The following is a 20,097-nucleotide window of genomic DNA, read 5'->3' on the forward strand; positions in this document are numbered from 1 at the left end:
ATAACTCTTACTTTGACAAATGCTAAACTATTTGAATAGAATTTAAGTGCAGAAGTACCATAATGAAGTTGCCTGCTAATGTGAAATTCCCTTAAGGTGCAGAATTTATCAGAAAAATATTACTTGAAATGCATTATTGACAAAAAATATTATGCCTAACTGCAAAAAAGAATAGTTAGTATTGTTTGTCAGTCTTGTTTCTTCTCATTTGTACTGGTGAAAGCTTGGAGAAATGCCAGTAAAGTCAATGGACTTGAACTTGTATAAAACCCTGACATAAAACTGGGATGAGTAAGAGCAGTGCCTCCTGTGAAATATATAAACTTTATAATCCATGCAAAACTTATGCTTCAGTGATTACTGTTAGTACATATTCTTGTGACAATGTGACAATTTGCAAAGATTATGAACTAGGTATTTTATGTTTATATTTATTTCAAGCTTCATTTGTGGCAAAGGATCATTAAGATCAGAGATGATTAAAAAAGAAACAAGAGAAAAAAGAGGACTACTACACAGTTTTACTCACTAAATTATCAGTTAACATTTACCAACACATTTTTTGAAAGTGATTTGGATTTAGTGAAATGTCATAATCCAAAATCATATTTCTCTTTAAGGGAAAAAAACCCAAACAATAGTACATGTAGGATTCATATTCAAGCACCTTATCACTGTGTTTTTAACACTTCATTGGTCATTTGAGGGAGTAGAGAGCTTTTTCTTTCCAGACCTTTGTTCCTCAAAGGATATTGTATATGGAATTGTCTCACTGTTATCTTATTAGCAGGCACAAGAAGAGAAGACAACTGTCAGAGTTGTCAGGAAATGATGTTCCTGTTATCTATCTTGCCTCACTGAGGATGAATGCCCAAGTGGCAAGGTTCTGCAGATAGCAAAGCACTGACTAGGTTAACTAGCTGCTCATTACAATGACACAGTCAGTGTTCTCCTGGGCTTTGACATTGGTATGTCTGATCGTTTTACTTCATCTCACTAATTCTGTTACTTCATACCTAGATTTACTCCAAAGGAACAACTTTTTTCACAATAGTATATGTTTATATTGCCAGGAAATACTTATTTAAACACTACCAGTTAGTAACCCTCAGAAAGTAAAGTGGAATATTGCCTAAAGAAATAATATCTTAAATGTGAGGGCAATGTGAAAAGATAATGTTTCTTGTAATTTGATCTTTTCAAAAGTTATCTTTTTAAAATTAATAACAGATTTCAAATAGCAGATTCCATGATCCCACTTTGAATTATACGTATTTAAAATCTTTACCTCTTTAGAATTAGTGGGAAGATTTCTGTGTCTGAAGATCAACTGGAATTTTAGCAAAGGCTCATTTCTGTCGTGAAACAAGAGAGTTGTAGCATCTTTTAATTCCATTGCAGGTAGTAGAAATTTTCATTACACCTGTAAACATCTAGTTTTTCTTAAACATTATTAAAGTCTCGGCGTGAACAGTAATTGTGGCATTGCTTTCTACAACATTGCTGTGAATTTTATGTAATCTATCATCTTTTAGCATCATGTTTTTTCTGTATAAATTTTGCTGCACGTCCTTATTCTTACAATATGAAAGTAATATAAGAGCACCAGTTTATAGTTCTAAAGCATAAGTTACTTCATAAACCTCTGTCATATCCCTTTTTACTCAAGTCCCTCTATCATGGATAACATCACACTTTTTAAAGATATATCTTTGTTAGTTTTTCACTAGCTATTTCTGAATGCATCAATTTAATACCTCATACTCTCAATTTGTTTAGCAAATAATGACATTAAGTTATTTTAAGCCATGCTTTTTCCACAAGTAATGCAATAACTCCAATACCAAATACAACCCCCTTATAATTAGATCTAGATACCTACTTTAGAACAACTATAGGAAAGAAAGATATTTTCCTCTTTACAAGTCAAAAGTCTATTCTGTCAAATTTTATATCTTTCTGTAAAAATTCAAGATAATTCCTGGCTCTATAGCAAAACAATGGCGTATTGATTTCCTGAAATACATTCAATTATTTGACAAAGTTACTGATCTGGGATTGTGTGTAGACGCTATTAATCCTTTTAAAGGAAATTATAAACTTGTTTCTTCTGGTTATCCTGTGAAAGTTATGACCTGCAAGACGAGTCTCATTCATGTGTATTACAGCTCTATGGATTCCATACTGTAACATTATGACATTTTTAGAGATATCCTACCACCTTAGTTCTAAAATGTTGTTTCTCTTAAATCAGTTGAATTAGCTGAATTACTAAATGGTTCTTATTTCTGTACTTGGCATAGCAAACAGCTAACTGAAAAGGTTTGACTTACCTTAGTGGGTAAATAAGAAAGCAGTTTGTCTTTGCTCTGTTAATCAAGGTATATTGACATATGCCATGCCAATGACAGCAAAAATCAGACATAATTATCATCACTTTTCTGATATGCAGAATATGCTGATTTCCTAACTGGAAACCTTATTGAGGTTCCATTTTACTGTGATAATATACCAAAATTTGGGCTATAATATGCCAGTGTGTGTTTCAGAAATTTCACTTGAAGTTTTACTTACTAGACTCTGGAATAATTTGACTGTATTTCATTCTAAAATAGAGAGTAGTTTGCAAAAAAATGTGAATAAAAGTCAAAAGTTCCGGGATATATCTGCCTTGATATATTCTCAATGAGGGAGATACATCCAAAGTTAGTGATTTGTGTGTAACAACTCTGAGGTAGTTCCTTTTAACGTTCTTCTGGTCTCCATCCTGTCCATTCAATAGTGATATGAGCCAAATTGCTTTATTAATTAAATCTCTAACTGAATCAATTCAAAGTGGCTCAGGCATGCAAACAGGGACAAGAGAGTAGACTATGACTAGTAGCCAGCATATATGTACTTTCTAGTGAAAAAAGTTGTGATTAAATATTAAAATAATACAAGAAGGAATATTATCCCAATAGATCAGAAAAGAAGGAGACCAAATGATTTAGACAGCAAATGACTTACACATGCAGGGCATTTCTGGCTAATATGGAGACCACATAGTTCCGCTTTACAAGACTGGGAGTTTCATCAGAACTCTAATTTACTGATTTCATTTGAATAGAAATGTAAATTCTATGGCAGCACCTTCACATTCAAAAAAATAATTTTAATACTACGAGTTCTTTTCAAATATTATTCATTTGGTGAATCCAAAGTACATTCAGATATCATTTATAAAAAAAGAAAATATAGATTTTAGCATTTTAACTGCATATTTACAGAGCTGATATTTATATCTTAATACTAAATTTTCAATATACCCTAAAGACAGAAAAAGCAAACCAACCAAAACTGTAGTAGAACACACAATGTAGTTCTTCATTTAAGATTTATATAGTTCAGTTTAAGGTGCTAAACTTTCAATTATTATTCTCGTTACAGGTAAAGAAGGGACTGAGGTACGTGACTCCTAAGTCATGCTGAAAATCTGCCTCTGTTTTATAGCACATATTTTCCAATTGAATAGATAAAGGAAAAATAACTCTCTATATTTCCCAACAGGCAGACATAATCTGCATGCATTTTACAACTGTTGACAGACACACAATCTTGCTTGGGAACTGAATTAGACCTCATGAGTATTGTGTAAAGTCCTATCTTTCCTATGCTTTGAACTTTTCCTACTTATTCCAGTTTGGTAATTATTTTACCCAGGTTTGAACTTAACAATCAAAACTATATCCAATAGTATGCAAGCACTCCTTATACTGGAAGTATAAATCCTGAAATTCATTTAATGGCAAGTTCTTTCTACTTCAAACTTATTTAAAGTATATACAGACTTTATGAGTGGGTCAGAAGAATATTCTTTTCTTTTTTTTCCAAATTAAGGAATCCAATTTTGAGTCAGAGAAAGATTAAAAGTAAAGTATACACTCAAAAAGTATCAAAGCAAATCAAATAGGAAGTTTTATCATTTTCTTTTTGAACACTTGGAATCAGTTTTCCTCTACAATGATGCCTGTTTGCACCAAAGTAATGTCAGTATAGACAGGATGACAGAGTAGAACCAGGTATTGGAGCAACCTTGCCATTTCAGATTTCCCAGGTGTTCTCCTCTGTAAGTTTATGGTATGCTTTTTGAGAACAACAACTTTGGTTAAGTACAGCAGTCCATTTCCTGGGAAGCTGGGGAGTTATTAACTTTTCCATTTCTTTTTTTTTCTTTTTTTTTTCTTTTTTTTTTTTTTTTTCTGGTGGATAAAGAATATAACAGAACTGAACAGCACCCTGAAAGTGAAGGTAACTGTTCAGAAACTTCCAATGCAGAAGAAGGAAATGAAACAAGATCAGTAAAGGAGAGTTGTTATCACACAGTTAGATTCCTGGACACGATGACTGGTGACCCTGCCCAAGTGTGTGTCTTGAAAATCCATTTTCTATTGATTAGGTGCCTGTCTGGTAGTTGCAAGATTTGCTGAGGTATCTTAATAAGACTGTGAGTGAGAAAGACATCACAAATTACTTGTGTTTGTCCTTATCCCTACCACAAAGAGCGACAAAACTTAGTGTACTGTCAATACTGTCCCCTTCTCTGTTCTCCTCATTTAAGTTTCTCCATGAATACAGTGAGGTCAGCAGCAAACAGATAATTATAGAGCAGTAGTATGGGCTGCTGAGCCATGATGCAATAATACAGATATATTCATAATGGTCAAAATCAAAATGAATGAAACTAAAGAGATCAGAGAGATAATCTGGCTCATGAGTACTGCTTGTTCATGGTGTACCTCTGTTTCTCCAGCATGCAGAGGACTGCCTCTCATCCCTTTGCTCTGCACAGCAATACCACATGCCAGGCAGTACCTTTTGCATACAACTATAAACTTCCAGCTATAATCTATCACTTGATCCACAGAACATTTATTTTCACATGGGTAATGATATTCCATTGTGGAAGTCAGGCTGCATACCTGCTCCCAGGGAATGAGCAGTATGTTCATTAGTAAAACCTTAGGACCCCAACTGAGGTCCCCAAAGCAACTCATGTCCCTATGTGTCACACCTACACATCTTTTAAATACCTCCAGAGTTGGTGAATCAACCACTTCCCTAGACAGCCTGTTCCAAAACCCGGCAACCCTTTCCGTAGAGAAATTATTCCCAATATCCAATTTAAACCTCCCCTGGCACAACTTGAGGCCATTCCCTCTCATCCTATCACTTGTTAATTGCAGGAAGAAACTGCCCCCCACCTCCATGCTACCTTCTTTCCTGTGGTTATAGAGAGCCATAAGGTCCCCCTGAGCCTCCTCTTCTCTAGGTTAAACACCTCCAGCTCCCTCAGCTGCTCCTCATCAGACTCGTATTCCAGACTCTTCCTCAGTTCTGTTGCCCTTCTCTGGACATGCTTCAGCAACTCAATATCTGTCTTGTAGTGAGGGGCCCAAAACTGAACACAGTATTCTAGATGTGACCTCACCAGTGCCAAGTCCAGAGGGACAATCACTGTCCTGGTCCTGCTGGCCACGCTGTTTTTTATAGGATTTTTTTTAGTAGGATGCTCTCAGCTTTCTTGACCACCTGGGCACACTGCTTGCTGATGACCAATAATCATTGTGAATTCAACCTTATACATCTTCTGATAAAAAATTGTTAATATTGAAATTTAGATTTTTTTTTAATCTCTGAGTAAATCAGCTAAATGAATTCTGCTGAGTGTTCACACTAAAGTGTCTCACGTGAATATCAATATATGTATGCACATCATTTTTTTATGTGTACTCAGTAAAAGGTAATATTATGCTATTCCTTTAAATTATTGACTTTTCTTCTGGCTATTTTCCATTAACTGTCTTCTAAGTCTAGCAAAGTTCTTTTTCTTACATTTGATAATACTACTCCTTCAAACTGACACTTATAGTTAGAGAACATATAGCTTCTGTCATTTCCAAACTTTTCTGTCTTTTGAAGAGTTTTCAGGTACACACCACTTTATTTGGACTTATTATCTCTGTGGAAATAAAAGAACTAGCTGTTAGGAACCTTTGAATGCACTTTAAACTTGAGACAGGCTTACAGTTAAAACAATAGGCTTTTTCTGAGTGAAGCCAAGGTGCCTTGGCCAAAACAAGAAGTTTTTCATTTCCAGAGTATTGTCTTTCAAAAAGTCCCAAAATAAACCTGGAGGTTAACAAGTCATGGTTCACTAAAAATTAAATACCTGAACATTTTCTGGGACTTTTCCCTCAACTCTACCTCCTTCCTTTCAATTTAAGATGATGGGTTATATTTGAGTTGACTGACACTGGCTGCTTATGAGAAGGTAAATAAAATGTTCTTTAAATATGTCATGTTTAAAGAACTGTTGGTATAGTCTACTGCTCTGTCAGTAAATCGGCTTACATAAAATGTCATCTAACTTCTTCCTTCCCGGACAACAGAACTGCCATTATGAAATGATTTGAGCTTAGATAAGACTTTTAGGCATATTTTAACATACAAATTACATACTGTGAAAAAATTATTGTCTTAAAATTCTCAGTAAGCTACTGGGTTTTTATAGACATCGTACATAATATGTTTATATCCATATTTTCTACCATCTTGAAGCTTGTGTCAAAAATATTTTTCTCAGAAAAAGCTTTAATAAGAAATTCATAGTTCTCAGTGCCCTTTAAGAGGAATGAAAATGCATCCATTAATATAGACTTTGTAAACCTTAATCGGGAATCTATGTGCTTAAGGTACACAACCTGAGTTAAAGAAACTAAAGAATGAACAAACCATTTCAAAGGAAAGAAGTGTATTGTTCTCTACTATAGTTTTTCTGTCACAAAATCACAGAATCATTTATGTTGGCAAAGACCTCCAAGATCATCAAGTCCAAACTTTGACCGATCACCACATTGTCAACTAGACCATAGCACTAAGTGCCACATCCAGTCATTTCTTGAACAACTCCAGGGTTGGTGCCTCCAGCATTTACCTGGGAAGTTGATTCCAATGTCTAATCACCTCTTCCATAAAGAAATTCTCCCTGATATCCAACCTGAACCTCTCCTAGTGCAGCTTTAGTCTGTGTAGTCTCGTCCTAGTTGCCAGGGAAAAGAGACTGACGCCCACCTGAGTGCAACCTCCTTTGAGGGAGTTGTAGAGAGCGAAAAGGTCATCCCTGAGACTCCCCTTTTCCAGGTTAAACACCCCCAGCTCCCTCAGCCTCTCCTCACAAGACTCTTCACCAGCTTTGCTGCCTTTCTCTGAACACGCTCCAACATCTCAATGTCTTTCTTGGAGTCTATGCAGTTCAGTCTTAAAAGCTTATTGTGAGCTACTGAATAGTACACTGACTACATAATTCAATACAGATGTGTGTCATCTCAAAGCAAAGCAAACAGCTTTTGAAAGGTTTTCTCAAAATAATACCACAGACAACCTTCACGAATAATATAATGGTTGATATGGGAACTACAGAAAAGAGAACACAGAAAATATCTCTTAAGTTTTTATATATTTTGTAAATTTTATACTGTTTTATAAATTTCATTTTTTTAAATGATTTTAAAGTTTTATTATTTTATTTTTAACAAAAGAATTTTTTACTGGTTTAAATTCAATAAGAAAAATGCTTTTATTCTAGAGCTATAAAATCACAGTTAAGAAGTGTTTTGTCTATCTGTCATAGTGATGAAACAAATACAGCACAATTACTGCTCTGAGTCACCTCTAGCTGGATTTCTGTGATGAGTTTAATGGCCCATACTATAAACATCATGTCATTATCAATCTCCAGGGTTTCAAGTTGACATTTCTCATTCTATAATACACCACATTTAAGCACTGCTACTTAGAAGTGATTTATTCATTTCCCCCCGAAACTAAGAGTTACCACATGATGATGTAACTAGGCTTAATCTTGCCCACATCTATCTGATCTACACCTCCGCAGGAAGAACTCCATTGCTCACCAGGTAGCACCCAAATTGCTGCAATTCCAAACAAAATTGGCACCAATTTCTCTTAATGTATTGTACCAGGCCTTTAATGTGTGTCTGTTTAACAGCTCTTAGTGGCACAACAGAGTTGTCCTTGCAGCAGAGATACAGACATCTGAGTCTGGGTGGGGAGAGTCTGCACATATCCAAGGGTGAGTGTATGTATCAGAACTGTACAATTTATAAATCCAAGACTAATGGGATTTTAAAAAATTATTGCTCTGATATTTTTTAATAAATAAATATATATATATAATAAAAGTTTGTTTAAGATGTCCAGGAATAGACAGCATGTTTAGATTAGTAAAACTAAGACATCAAAAAAAAAAAAAAATAAAACAAAAAACCAGAACAACTCCCCACACACTTCCAAACCTGAGTCACAATTAAGCTCATCTAGTTCATTTGGGGGAGCAGACAAATATGGTTGAGGGAGGCATAACTGGGGTGGAGTCACACTGAATCAAATATTATATGGTGGCCTCCTTGAATCACATATTCTGAGATATGTTTTTCAAATATCCACATAATTTCTCCTGCCAACCTTCAAATAGTGACGATAAGAGATTAGATGGCTGGGTTTTGAAAACGAATTTCTGTGACAGATACAAAGCATTGCTCCTCTTGTGGAAGCACAGAGAGGTGTTTCAGCAGCTCATATTAGTAAACTACAGAGTGCCAGGGCAGGTGTTCAGGCACTGGAACTACATCAGCTGGACAATTAAATTATGACACTGCTCCCTGGCAAGCACTTGGACAATCCAAGTAGCTCTCCCCCATTCGATGGTTTGATACTAATAATCAGTCTGGAAGCAGCCATCCCTTTAAAAGGACAAGACTTGACACTCTTCACTTTCTTGGGCTTTATTAGATTACACAAAGTCTTAGTAGTGCAGAGAAAACCCTTATTTCTTCTGTTTTCTTCCTTTTAAATCTAGTTTAAACTTTTTTTTTTTAATGGTTCTTTTCTTATCTATGGTTTCTGTTATGTACTAATGTACATTTGTAATGCTGAGGTTACTCAGCTCAAGGAATAAATGAAGAATTAATTCATAAAGCTATAGTATTGCACATAATGTAGAAGATAAATAGTCTGTCAAATCTATCATTCATACAGCCATAATTTTATCTTAAAAAAATTCTAATATGAAGTTTCCAAAGGGAATTTCTTATCCCTCTATAGCTCTTTTGTTTATTAAGGGTGAAGAGAAGAGAAGCAACACTCTTTTGTCCATTTAGACTTCCTGTGATTTCTTATCTATAGTAATAAAACATATATTAATTAATGAGAGAAGGAGGGAATGAATCAACTTGTGTTTAAATTTATGGGTTTCTTTTCTTCATTGTGATAAGAGGAGATAAATATTTTGCATTGTTTCATCAGCAAAGCTAATAAGAACTCTTAGAAAGCCTGGTGTAAAAATAAATATTTTTATTTCAAAGGGATAAAAGCGTCAGTTATTTCAATTTTAGTACATCTATGCATCATTTTTGGAAGTGATTTACTAATACAATTCTACAAAGAAAAACCACTTATAAAAAGAAATGATAAACCAAATTAAACCAAATCTTCTTTGTATTCCATTGACAATCAGAATGTTCTGAAAAAGGTATCACTGAGCAGATAAGCTTCAAAACTCAAATGTAACCTCAGAGGCACAACTGAGAAAAAAACCAGAGATTTTTAATAACATTTCAGAATGGTTGGCACTTGTGTCACTTTTGTTTTAAAGATACAATCCATGCCAGGTAAAATACAAGTTTTATAAATAATGTCTCCTGCACCACTCTTATAACAAGTACTTTTTCCCTCCTTGGTTTTTCTCATATTAAAAAAGAATGTATTAGAAATTATAGTATTGCACAGAGACCCAAAGATTGTTATGAGCTTTGTTTGAAACTTTGTGTGCTATATCTTACAGCAGAGAACCATGGAAATCCACTTTTTCTTAATGGAACACTTATTAAATTACTTGAGGGATGAATGGCTCAGAAAAGCAGCAATGGGAGGCAGAGGCTGTCTCATTACTGCTACTTGCCTCTGTCTGCAGTAGCTCCTGCTGATGAGTCCCCAAGGCTCTTGGGGTGCCAAACAAACCTTCCTGTCTCAGCAGCCTGTGTTCTTTCACCATGGGCCCTTTCCCACAACTCCCTGGGTACTGTTTCTCCACAGTTTGGAACATTTTTGTGTTCTTTTCTGTCCGCTGTAAGTCTCTTCATCTTTCTGGAGTGACAGCTTGGACAGGAGAACTTGATCTAGGACATCTACAACCACACTTAAGGCTTTGTGTTCCTCACTATGAAGTGGAGATATATCAATTCCAGGTGCCATTCTACCTTATGCATGTTATGCCATTCTTGCAGAAGCTACATGGTAATGTGCTACTAGCATTTCAAAAAGTGTGTAAATAGATGTGGAATATATAAAATATGTGCATGGAACATAACTTCTTCATCAACAACTACAGCAAAAAAGGGGAAAACTGGACTTTATGAGATCTATAAGAAGGAGCGTACACTAATACAACAGACAGGCTAAGGACCAGTTGAATAGTCGTTCATAGTTCTTCTTACTTAGTGATAGGAATGAATATACATTATTAATTTTTAAATTGTTTTAGAGTAGACCTACTAAAATATTAAGAATGTTAATTTATTTTACAATGCACTGTAAAATATGCAATATCTTTTCATACACTACAACATTACGTGCAAATGGGTTAAGTTGTCTGTCTGATAAGACAGATAGGGTTCTTTGTAATTCTTAAATATATAAGTCAATGTGCCTGTGGAATATTTTTTAAAAGACTTTTTTCTTGAATTGTAATTCACAACAAAAAAAGTGTGAACCTTTGAATACCAAAGGGAAGCAGGTGAGTAAAAAAATAGATTGCACTACACAGATAAACCAGGATTGAGGTGACTGGAAGTAGACATATGCCTGTGAACTAATCACACTAACTCTTCTTATGGCTAATTAGGAGAAATTGGCACTTTCAAAGGATGATTTACACCTTCCTGAAATAAGGATTTGAACAAGGTCAAATGAACTATCTTTTGAGCTGTCTTTATTCCCCCATTGATTTTAAAGGGAGCCTAAGGTAGACTGTGTAGACTGGGGTGACTAAAATTTAAACACCCAACAACTAAAAAGACAAAACTCGCATTTTCACAATTATTTCAGAGAATGTAGATATGCTGTACTAAACTTTTAAAAAATACACAGAATATATTTAATATCTGTTGTGATTACTTCTCTGGGGAAACAAAATAAATTTAATTCTGAATAGATCACAAAGGCAACTTAAATATTAATAAGCAGTGAACAAAAATTGTCAGACCCACAGGAAAAATGAGAGATGTTGTTTTACAAACAGTGAACAGGGGATTCAGAATCTGATATGTGTTTACAGATTCTCCCGAGGGTGAATTTAGGAAGACTGTTATATTGAGATGCATATATATATATGTAAAATTAAATAGGTGAAGATGGAGGACAGATATATCTTTAAGTAAAAAATCATTACATCAGAGATGTTTTGAATGAATCATGAAACTATTCTTAAGTAAGTAGAAGATGAACTCTAACAACAATAAAAACAAGCAAAATGTTTCAGACACCATATTTTGTCATACACAGTTTAGACCACATGGACCTTTAAGTCCCCTTTCGTCATTTAAATGAATGCAGCAGTTAGCATCAGATGCACTCTCACAATAATCCAGGGAGCATGAACATTGAGAGGATGCAATCCACCCACACTCTGCATTTTCTCACACCCTGAATTCTCAGTACAATTCATAACTCATATTTATTCAATAGTTTCCAGTTGTGGCTTCAGATCTGTTCCAATCACTTACTTCTTTGAACCTGCACCTGCAATTTAGTCTAAGACCTTAAGCCTGAAATTATTCATACCAAATCAAAAAAATTAGTCATCTGCATACATTTCTTTTTTCAGTGAAAAAGCTCACACTGAACAATATAAACTTGGAAGCAGAAAGATATTAGAAGATTATTTTTGTATGTTCAGTAGAAATTACACTTTGAAATTACATCCAGAAGAACACAGTGTACATAAATGCTATTTTAAAATAAGGAAATTTATAGGCATGATTAAAATTAGACATATATTTTCATGCTTTCATGAGCTGAATTGGAATTATTCTGTCTTCAGATGGACCCTAAATTTGCATTAAGATCAAATAAAGGTCTAAAAATGCATCCCTAAATATTTAAGATATATCTTGAAATTATGTTACAGGACATAACTAATTAAAAAAAAGGTGAGCATAGGGCAGTTTTATAAGCTATAAAGCATAATGAGTCTTGAAAAATTTTCTAATAAAAAATAAATAAGCTGATTTATCTAGACACAACCATTTAAAGAGGAGTTAGAGGAAAGGCAAATGATAGATTGCTGAAATTAAGCCTATTTAAACAAAGTTGAAAAACTTCCTTTTATTCAATCTCCTTATGTACTCTCATTAGAAAGCAAGACATTGATCTCTGTAGACCTTAATTACATCCAGATAGCTCAGACGCTTATCTAGATTTGTTCAGACAATTTGATACCTCAGGACTGAGGGGAACAAAGAAGGAAGGACAGATACAGGACAGTGTAGATATTTCACCAAAATTTAGGTATCTGTGGTGAGATTTAGTTCACGATAAAGGCAACAAATATACTTATATAGAAGCATTTATACCTGTACAAAGTACATGTAAGTCTACACAGAACTGGCAGATGCAGCTCAAGACCCATGGAATGTAGACACCTTGTTGGAGAGGTAGATGGAAATCAGGAGCTGTAGGACATTTGAAATGGCAGTTTATATTTTTAAATTGACAAATGAATTGAACTTCAAATTAAAAGTCAGTCATGTCCTAGAATGGATATTCAGCTATTTTCCACCAGAGCTATGATTCAGTTTCCTAAAATAAGCATTCGGTTGTGCTGGTTTTGCCTGGGGTAGAGTCAATTTTCTTCACAGTTGCTGGTATGAGGCTGTTTTGGATTTGTGCTGAAAACAGGGTTGATAATATAGAGATGTTTTTGTTCCTGCTGGGCAGTGCTTACCCAGAACCAAGGCCTTTTCTGCTTCTTTTACTGCTACACTGGCTAGGAAGCTGGGGGTGCATGGGAATTTGGGACAAGACACAATCATGATAGATGACCCAAACTGGCCAAAGGGATATTCCATTCATGTGACATCATGTTCGATATATAAAGGCAGGAGAAAGAAGGAGGATGGGATGTTTGGAGTGATGATATTCATCTTTCCCAGTCACCGTTACGCGTGATGGGTCCCTGATCTCCTGGGAATGACTGAACACCAGCCTACCTGTGGGAAATGAATTAATTCCTTTTTTGCTTTGCTTGTGTGTATAGCTTTTGCTTTCCCTATTAAACTGTCTTTATCTCAAGCCATGAGTTTTTTAGCTTTTACCCTTCTGATTCTCTGCCTGCTCCTGCTGGTGAGTAAGAGAGTGGCTACGTGGGGCTTGGTTGTTGGCTTGTGTAAAACCACATTATTAGTGTAATTCCAGTTGGTCTTGGACAACCAATGCAATTTCTATTTGACATTCCTAGAGGCTTTTGGTCTCCTATAATCTCCTTGTTACGTCTGTGAGCCCTGTGTGAATATCCCAGAAAAATCACGGCACCTCAAGGAGCACTAAATAATTCCTTGAAAACAAACTAATTACTCTGTCTGCTTTACAATAAGATTGTCCCACTCTAGTCTGCACTGATGCGGCCTCACCTTGAATGTTTTTTGCAGTTTTGGTCACCACAATATAAGAAAGATATTAAGCTGTTAGAGAGTGTCCAAAGGAAAATAGTGAAGGGCCTTGAGGGGAAGCCGTATGAGGAGCAGCTCAGGTTACTTGGTCTGCTCAGCCTGGAGAAGAGGAGACTGAGGGGAGACCACATTGCAGTCTAGAGCTTCCTTGTGAGGGGAAGAGGAGGGGCAGACACTGATCTCTCCTTTGGGGTGACCATGACAGAACCTGAGGGAATGGTCTGAAGTTGTGTCAGGGAAGGCTTAGGCTGTGTATTAGAGAAATGTTCTTCACCCAGAGGGTGAAGGTTGGGTGCTGGAACAGCTGGTCACTTCCATGGGGAAGTTGGTCACAACACCAAGCCTGACAGAGTTCAAGAAGCATTTGGATGATACTCTTGGGCACAGGGGAAGACTCTTGGGTTGGTCCTGTGCAGGGCTAAGAGCTGGACTCAGTGGTCCTCATGGGTCCCTTCCAACTCAGCACATTCTGTGATTCTGTGACGATGAATTATTTTCCAAGCTCCATTCACTGGATTAATGAGACCTTCATTGCTTAGAGTAGGAGACACATAGCACATCTCTGTGCAGACATACAAAGCTGAGCTTCTTAATCAGCAGCTGAATTCCACTTTCCAGTGGACATCATAGCTAAGTTAGGTGCTCTTTGTAGAAACATACATTAAATGGAACACCTGAACTATAGTAAAATGCCATTTTTTTCCTCATTGTCCTAAAGTGAATCTATGCAAGCCTCTTAAATACAGACATTTAGATATCCTTGTTTACTCAGACTTTTCACTCTTCTTTAATTCTTCACATTTTCTTTGCACAAAAGTTACCACATTTTTTCACCTCTTTATTTTCCAGTGTGATCACTGTTTCTCTATTGTTTTCAAAGCCTATCATTTTAAACTTTGGGATCTAAGAGATAACTGTTTAGAGGTAGTGTCATGGTCTGAGGAGACTGGAATGTTTGCTAAAGAGGATGAGTTATGAGATAGACCAAACTTCTTTCTCTCAGCAATTGTAAATTCAAAATTATGGGGCTTTAATTGAGGAAGTGTGGAAAAACAGAAGAAATAACAACCCTTTATTAAAAGATATATGTATGTTGGCAAAAAACCAGTAACAGAACACAAAAAAAGCTAGACAGTAGTCCTAGAAAAAAAACAAAAAAAGTCTGAATGAATACTTCTCTGTCCTTTAGCGCAGTCCTAATCGTGGCCTGCAGGGGGTGCTGTTGGGCTCTGGTGGTCACCATGCGGGGAGGGGGTCTGGGGGGTGGTCTCGGATTGCGGGTGAAGCCGAAAAGAAAATGGGGGACCCTTCCCCCAATGGAAGAAAAGTGGAAGGGAAGCAGTTCACTCCCACAGGACTCACTGTTGTCTCAGATGATGGTGTCTCAAAGCTCCTCCCTTCTCTTCCCGTGGGCATGCAACTCTCCGATGAAAACACAGCAGATCCGGGCTGGAGACAAGAGACAGCTCGCAGGCAAGTTGAGGCCAGTAGTCATAGCTGACCAGGATGAGAAGCCAGAAAGGCAGGCCTTCAGGCCCCCTCTCCGAATGCACTCACACAGACCCCCATCTCCGTCCCAGAGCGAGAACTCTGCGGTCTGACCTGTCCTCCTTCTGGGCAGCCAGCTCTCCCAATCTCAAAAACCTTCCCCTCCTCACTACAGGATTCGATGGGCCATTAGCTAGGAATGCAGCTCGACTGACCATACCTTTTGTAAAGCTAATAACCTCCCCTTCCCCCTCCCCATCCTGTTTTTCTTACAGTGAAGCAGAGAAAGAAAAATTCACCTCTCAGATTTATAACCTATAACAGGTAGTCTAGATTTTCTTTCATTGTTTAATTCCTAATGGTTCAGTATGGGCTGTAATATCTGTCTCTGTGCTTTTCAGACAGTCCATTGGTCAAAAAAACCTTTTGCCATTTTTTTTATCCTGAAAATACACACATTGCCCTCCCCAAACAGGGCTGGCAAACCTCTGTGTGCTCCGAGGCCTCCCCTCCTCTCTCCCACGAGGGCACAAAGCCATGCTGGCAAGGCTCCCTCTCTCCTTTCCTGCACTGGGGGTGGCCCCGAGCGGACCCAGGGGCGGACCTGAGCCACGTGGTTCCGGCGGGGGGGGCAACGACCTCCACTTTTTCTTTACATCCTAGTAAAACAAATGCATTTTTATTTCTACATTTTCTTATGAATTTCTGAGGATAACTGTCAAAAATTGTAAGAATAGAAAAACATTAGTATAAATGCTTGGGAAAAGATATGGGAATGTACAGACTTGATAATTCCTGAAATAAATGGCTACCTTTATTATTGGGTTACTTTTTTCCCCTTGTTTTCAATAAGAAAAATATTTAAGGAAAATCAGTGCACTTTAACTGTGCAAAATGCCTTCCCATACCAAGCTATCATCAAACCTGTCAAAAATATTTTCAGAGATGTCTACTGAGAAAGTTAAATAACCCACAAAGCAACATGTTTTTCTTCTTTATTTTTTCTTTTCCTTTTTTTTTTTTTGACCATGGAAAGGTTGTTTTCTGCACTGTATGGATTAGAAGTTTCTTTGAAATAACCTGAGCACTGTAAAATATGCTCCTAGTAATTACTGACTGAAGAGATAAAGGCATTGTCTGTATTGTATCTTCTTTCTATAAATCACATAAACTTTCTATTTTATGGGTTTACTTGAGGTTCAAGCAATAAAATTTTAAGGTTAATATTGTACTACCTATGAATTAACTTGGTTTAAGAATTTCGCAAAGACGTTTACCGTGTTTATATACTCAATACTTTTTCCTCCCCCCCAGTTTCACTCAAAGACAACTGGTTATACTCAGGAAAAGGAAAAGGAAAAATAGGTTAGACTGAAAGTTATTGTTTTATTATTTTTCTTCCTAAAACAAGATTATCTATCAATTAAGGTGTGAGAAATACACAAAGATGCAATAAACCCTTCTTCTAAACAAATAGTCATTATTTATATGAGCAATCCCCAAGCTAATTTGTGTGTACAAGGCCAGCTAAGTGAATACCAAGGACAGCATAAAATTTATTTTCCAATTAAATGGTACATACATATATGTAAAATATGCCTTTTTAAAGTGTGCTACGGAAAATTTTACTTTGCAGATTTATTAATACTACAGATGGTTTACAATTATCCTTTCGATTATTCTGAACCCTTAATACCACTAAGTAGAAAAAGGCTGCATTAGAATCATGAGAGCTGCAAAGACTTAGGAGAAGGAAGCATCCAAGATAAACACTGACACTTCGAAAAGTAAATTCGTTCCTTCATAACCAGATGTTTAACATAAGTAGGATGAGAAATAGTTCTACAGCTTTTTCTTTCTTTATTAGCTTTGAAAAGATCACTAGCATAGACCAGTTTTCTAACTTTCAGTTTGCTAAAGTTAGTGTAATGAGTCCTAGCCTCCAGGTAGAAAAAAAAGGATTTTTTCCAGGCAATTGAGAAATAAAGTTTAAAAAGCATTACAAAGTGTCACTCCTTGCAATCTGTAGTAGCCATTCCTTTTGCTCTTTTTCAGAAAAATACTCCCTCATTTGTTCTAACATGAAAATAACTTTGAATTCCGGACATGAAGGACAATGGACAACTTCTAAGAAAGATGAGTCTTTTTAGAAATGAGATTGAGGAGTATATTACTTGACTGCGGCAAGTTCCTCACTGAAGTCTCCTTTCCTTCACTTTGTGCAGAGTCTTTCTAAGTTTTCCTAAAGCATTGTCATTCCTGCCATTGAATATATTTCAACTGACAGCTCATGAAAAGATTGTTGCCTAGCTGGTACTTAAATAATGCATTAAAGACATCTTTTCTATGATACTGAAAATTGTTTGAACTTTGCCTGATTGCCCCTTTTCAAAGTGCGTTTCCTTCACAGTTTGAAAATGCTCAAACTAAATAGTTCTTTCTCTTTAGTGTGTCACAGCTGCAATAAAATTGACTGTGGTTTAGTGGAGTAAAGACAATTTGCCCTGTGAGTTCAGCTGTTTCTAGACTTGTATTGCAACATCATTTCCTCTAACTGAAATCTATTTTCCTGAATTTATTTTGACCTCAATCACTAACTTTAAAATTGTTTGAGTATAGAGTGTAAGCTGTCTAAGGAGATAGAAGATCTTTTTTCATGTTTTTACATTGTTGGCTTGAAAGGCTTGGATACAAAGGCACAATATGAAATAGGACTGACTATTCCTCCCATTTGATCAAACCAGTCTGAATGGTAAAATATGAAAATTAAAAAATGCTGGGTATCAGAGAAATTGGTTAAAGAGTGTTGCCTTAATTATTTTTTTTAAGGATAAAAGAAATTTACAATATCAAGGATTGCAAGAGCTGTGTGTGATCCGTTCCTGTTTAGCGAAGTTCAGGAATCAGATGGAAAAGAGTTTTATCATTTGTGTGGTACAGTGGTAATCCAGCCAGAGGAAATCTGTGGCCTACGAAACTGAGCATCCTTTGTACATGAGGCCCACTGGCAGCATATCCATGTTTGATTTTGGTAATATGGATCCTAAATCCTTAGAGCAGCCATATTTTCTAGGCCCCAGGCTGCCTTGCTTTACGCTATCCTTCTCTTTCCTTGGTCTTGAATTGTAATGCTGGTACCTGCATGGGAAAGAGAAGGTTGCCCATACATCGCTCTTGTGTCTCTCCTGCACCAGCACTTGGTCCTTCAACTTTTCAAAAAGACAATTACGAAAAGTCTGGGTTGTTCCAGGACAACCAAACCATTCATGGAGTCAGAGAGTATGGCACATTTACATTCTTTCCCAAACAAGCTTTGTCCTCTTATCTTCCAGACTAACCTGATATGTGCCACAGGGTCACTGACCTTCACGTAAGCCGGATTGCCATATGCATCTGTGTCTGTGTAAATTTCCAGGAAGGTACAGGGATCATAAACAGTCTTAGGACTAGGGCACCGATATATGCATCAGATGACTGAAGAGTAGAAGCACAGAGTAGACATTTTAGAAAGGGATTACTATTTATCAGGTGGTTGAGACACTCCTTTTTGTTACATCTTTTTTTTCTGCCCCATTTCTTATCCTTATTTTTAAAAAAGCAGACCAAAATCCATTGTAAGTAAGCAAAGCTTCCTGTTTCTTAAATACTTGTTATAAACTACAATTATATCTTCACTTCCATCTTCTTTTCCTGTATGCATTTTGCTGTTAAACAAGTATACATTGTAAAATTTAAATATAAAATTACCCAAATTGAGTAACCCCAACTTTCACTGTAAAGATCTGTATTGAGCTGATGTTTCATGACTAGCTGAGCCAGTTTAAGAGTCCATGGTTGCCTCAGAAGGTATGTTGTGCTTTTTTTCCTCCTTTCCATCTTGCATTTGTCTTCCTCCTTTTCTATTCTTCCTTCCCTCTCTCTGCTCCCAGGAGCACTTTGCTGGGTGTTCTTTTGGTTGACTCAGATTATTAAACTCATGAATTTCTCAAACCACATAGAATCTGTATATATTAGTAAACCAAATCAAGCTAGGATTCGTTCAGCCCAGCTGACATGATTTATCAACTTTCACATTATTGAATACTTGTACTAGCCAAAACAAGCCACTTTCATGAAATAGTCCCTGTCTAATCATCCTTACTAACTCTCAGATTAGGCCTGAGAAATGTTTGTGTAGTTCTAATTCACATCACTCAAACCCATGCCAGGGATCTCTAACAAATTAACAGTAATTTACTGTTGCAGGTGTATTCCATTTATCCCTAGTTTGTCTGATTGTAGAGTTCAGTAGCTCAGCCAGTATTTGAGAGAAGCAAGTAAGCACAAATGTGCTAGGTGAAGCTCAGTTTGGATAAACAGAAAAATATTAACTGATTCAGAAGACATCATGACAATGCTTCTTTTCAGATATGTATTTTGCAATTGTTTTCCATAAACCTGTTACCTTAAGCTTTAACTATTACAATACACAGTTTTAATGTATGGAGATGGATGTCATGTTATGAAACTATATGACTTACCTGTAATGGATGTTTGCTGGGTCTCTATACTGTAGCTCCATATTTCCTAGATTCTCTTTGTGGATATTCCTGACTTAAAACACTTCCAAAAGTAAGCTAAAATTGTTGTCTGACCAGTCAAAATGCAGCTAATATTTGTTTGACCATCCTTTAGAGAAGACTAAAAGCTTGCCTCCTAATGCTATGAAGGCGCTGAAAGAGATTTTTGTTGGAATAATTGGTTTAATGTTGTTGGAATGTCTCTGCATCATACAGCAACTGTGTATAAATACTGTGACTACAGACCTGGAGAGAAGTTTAAA

The sequence above is a fragment of the Manacus candei genome, unplaced genomic scaffold (genome assembly GCF_025592945.1).
Source record: "Manacus candei isolate 608988 ecotype Guabito, Panama unplaced genomic scaffold, ASM2559294v1 h1tg000011l, whole genome shotgun sequence".
Lineage (NCBI taxonomy): Eukaryota > Metazoa > Chordata > Aves > Passeriformes > Pipridae > Manacus > Manacus candei.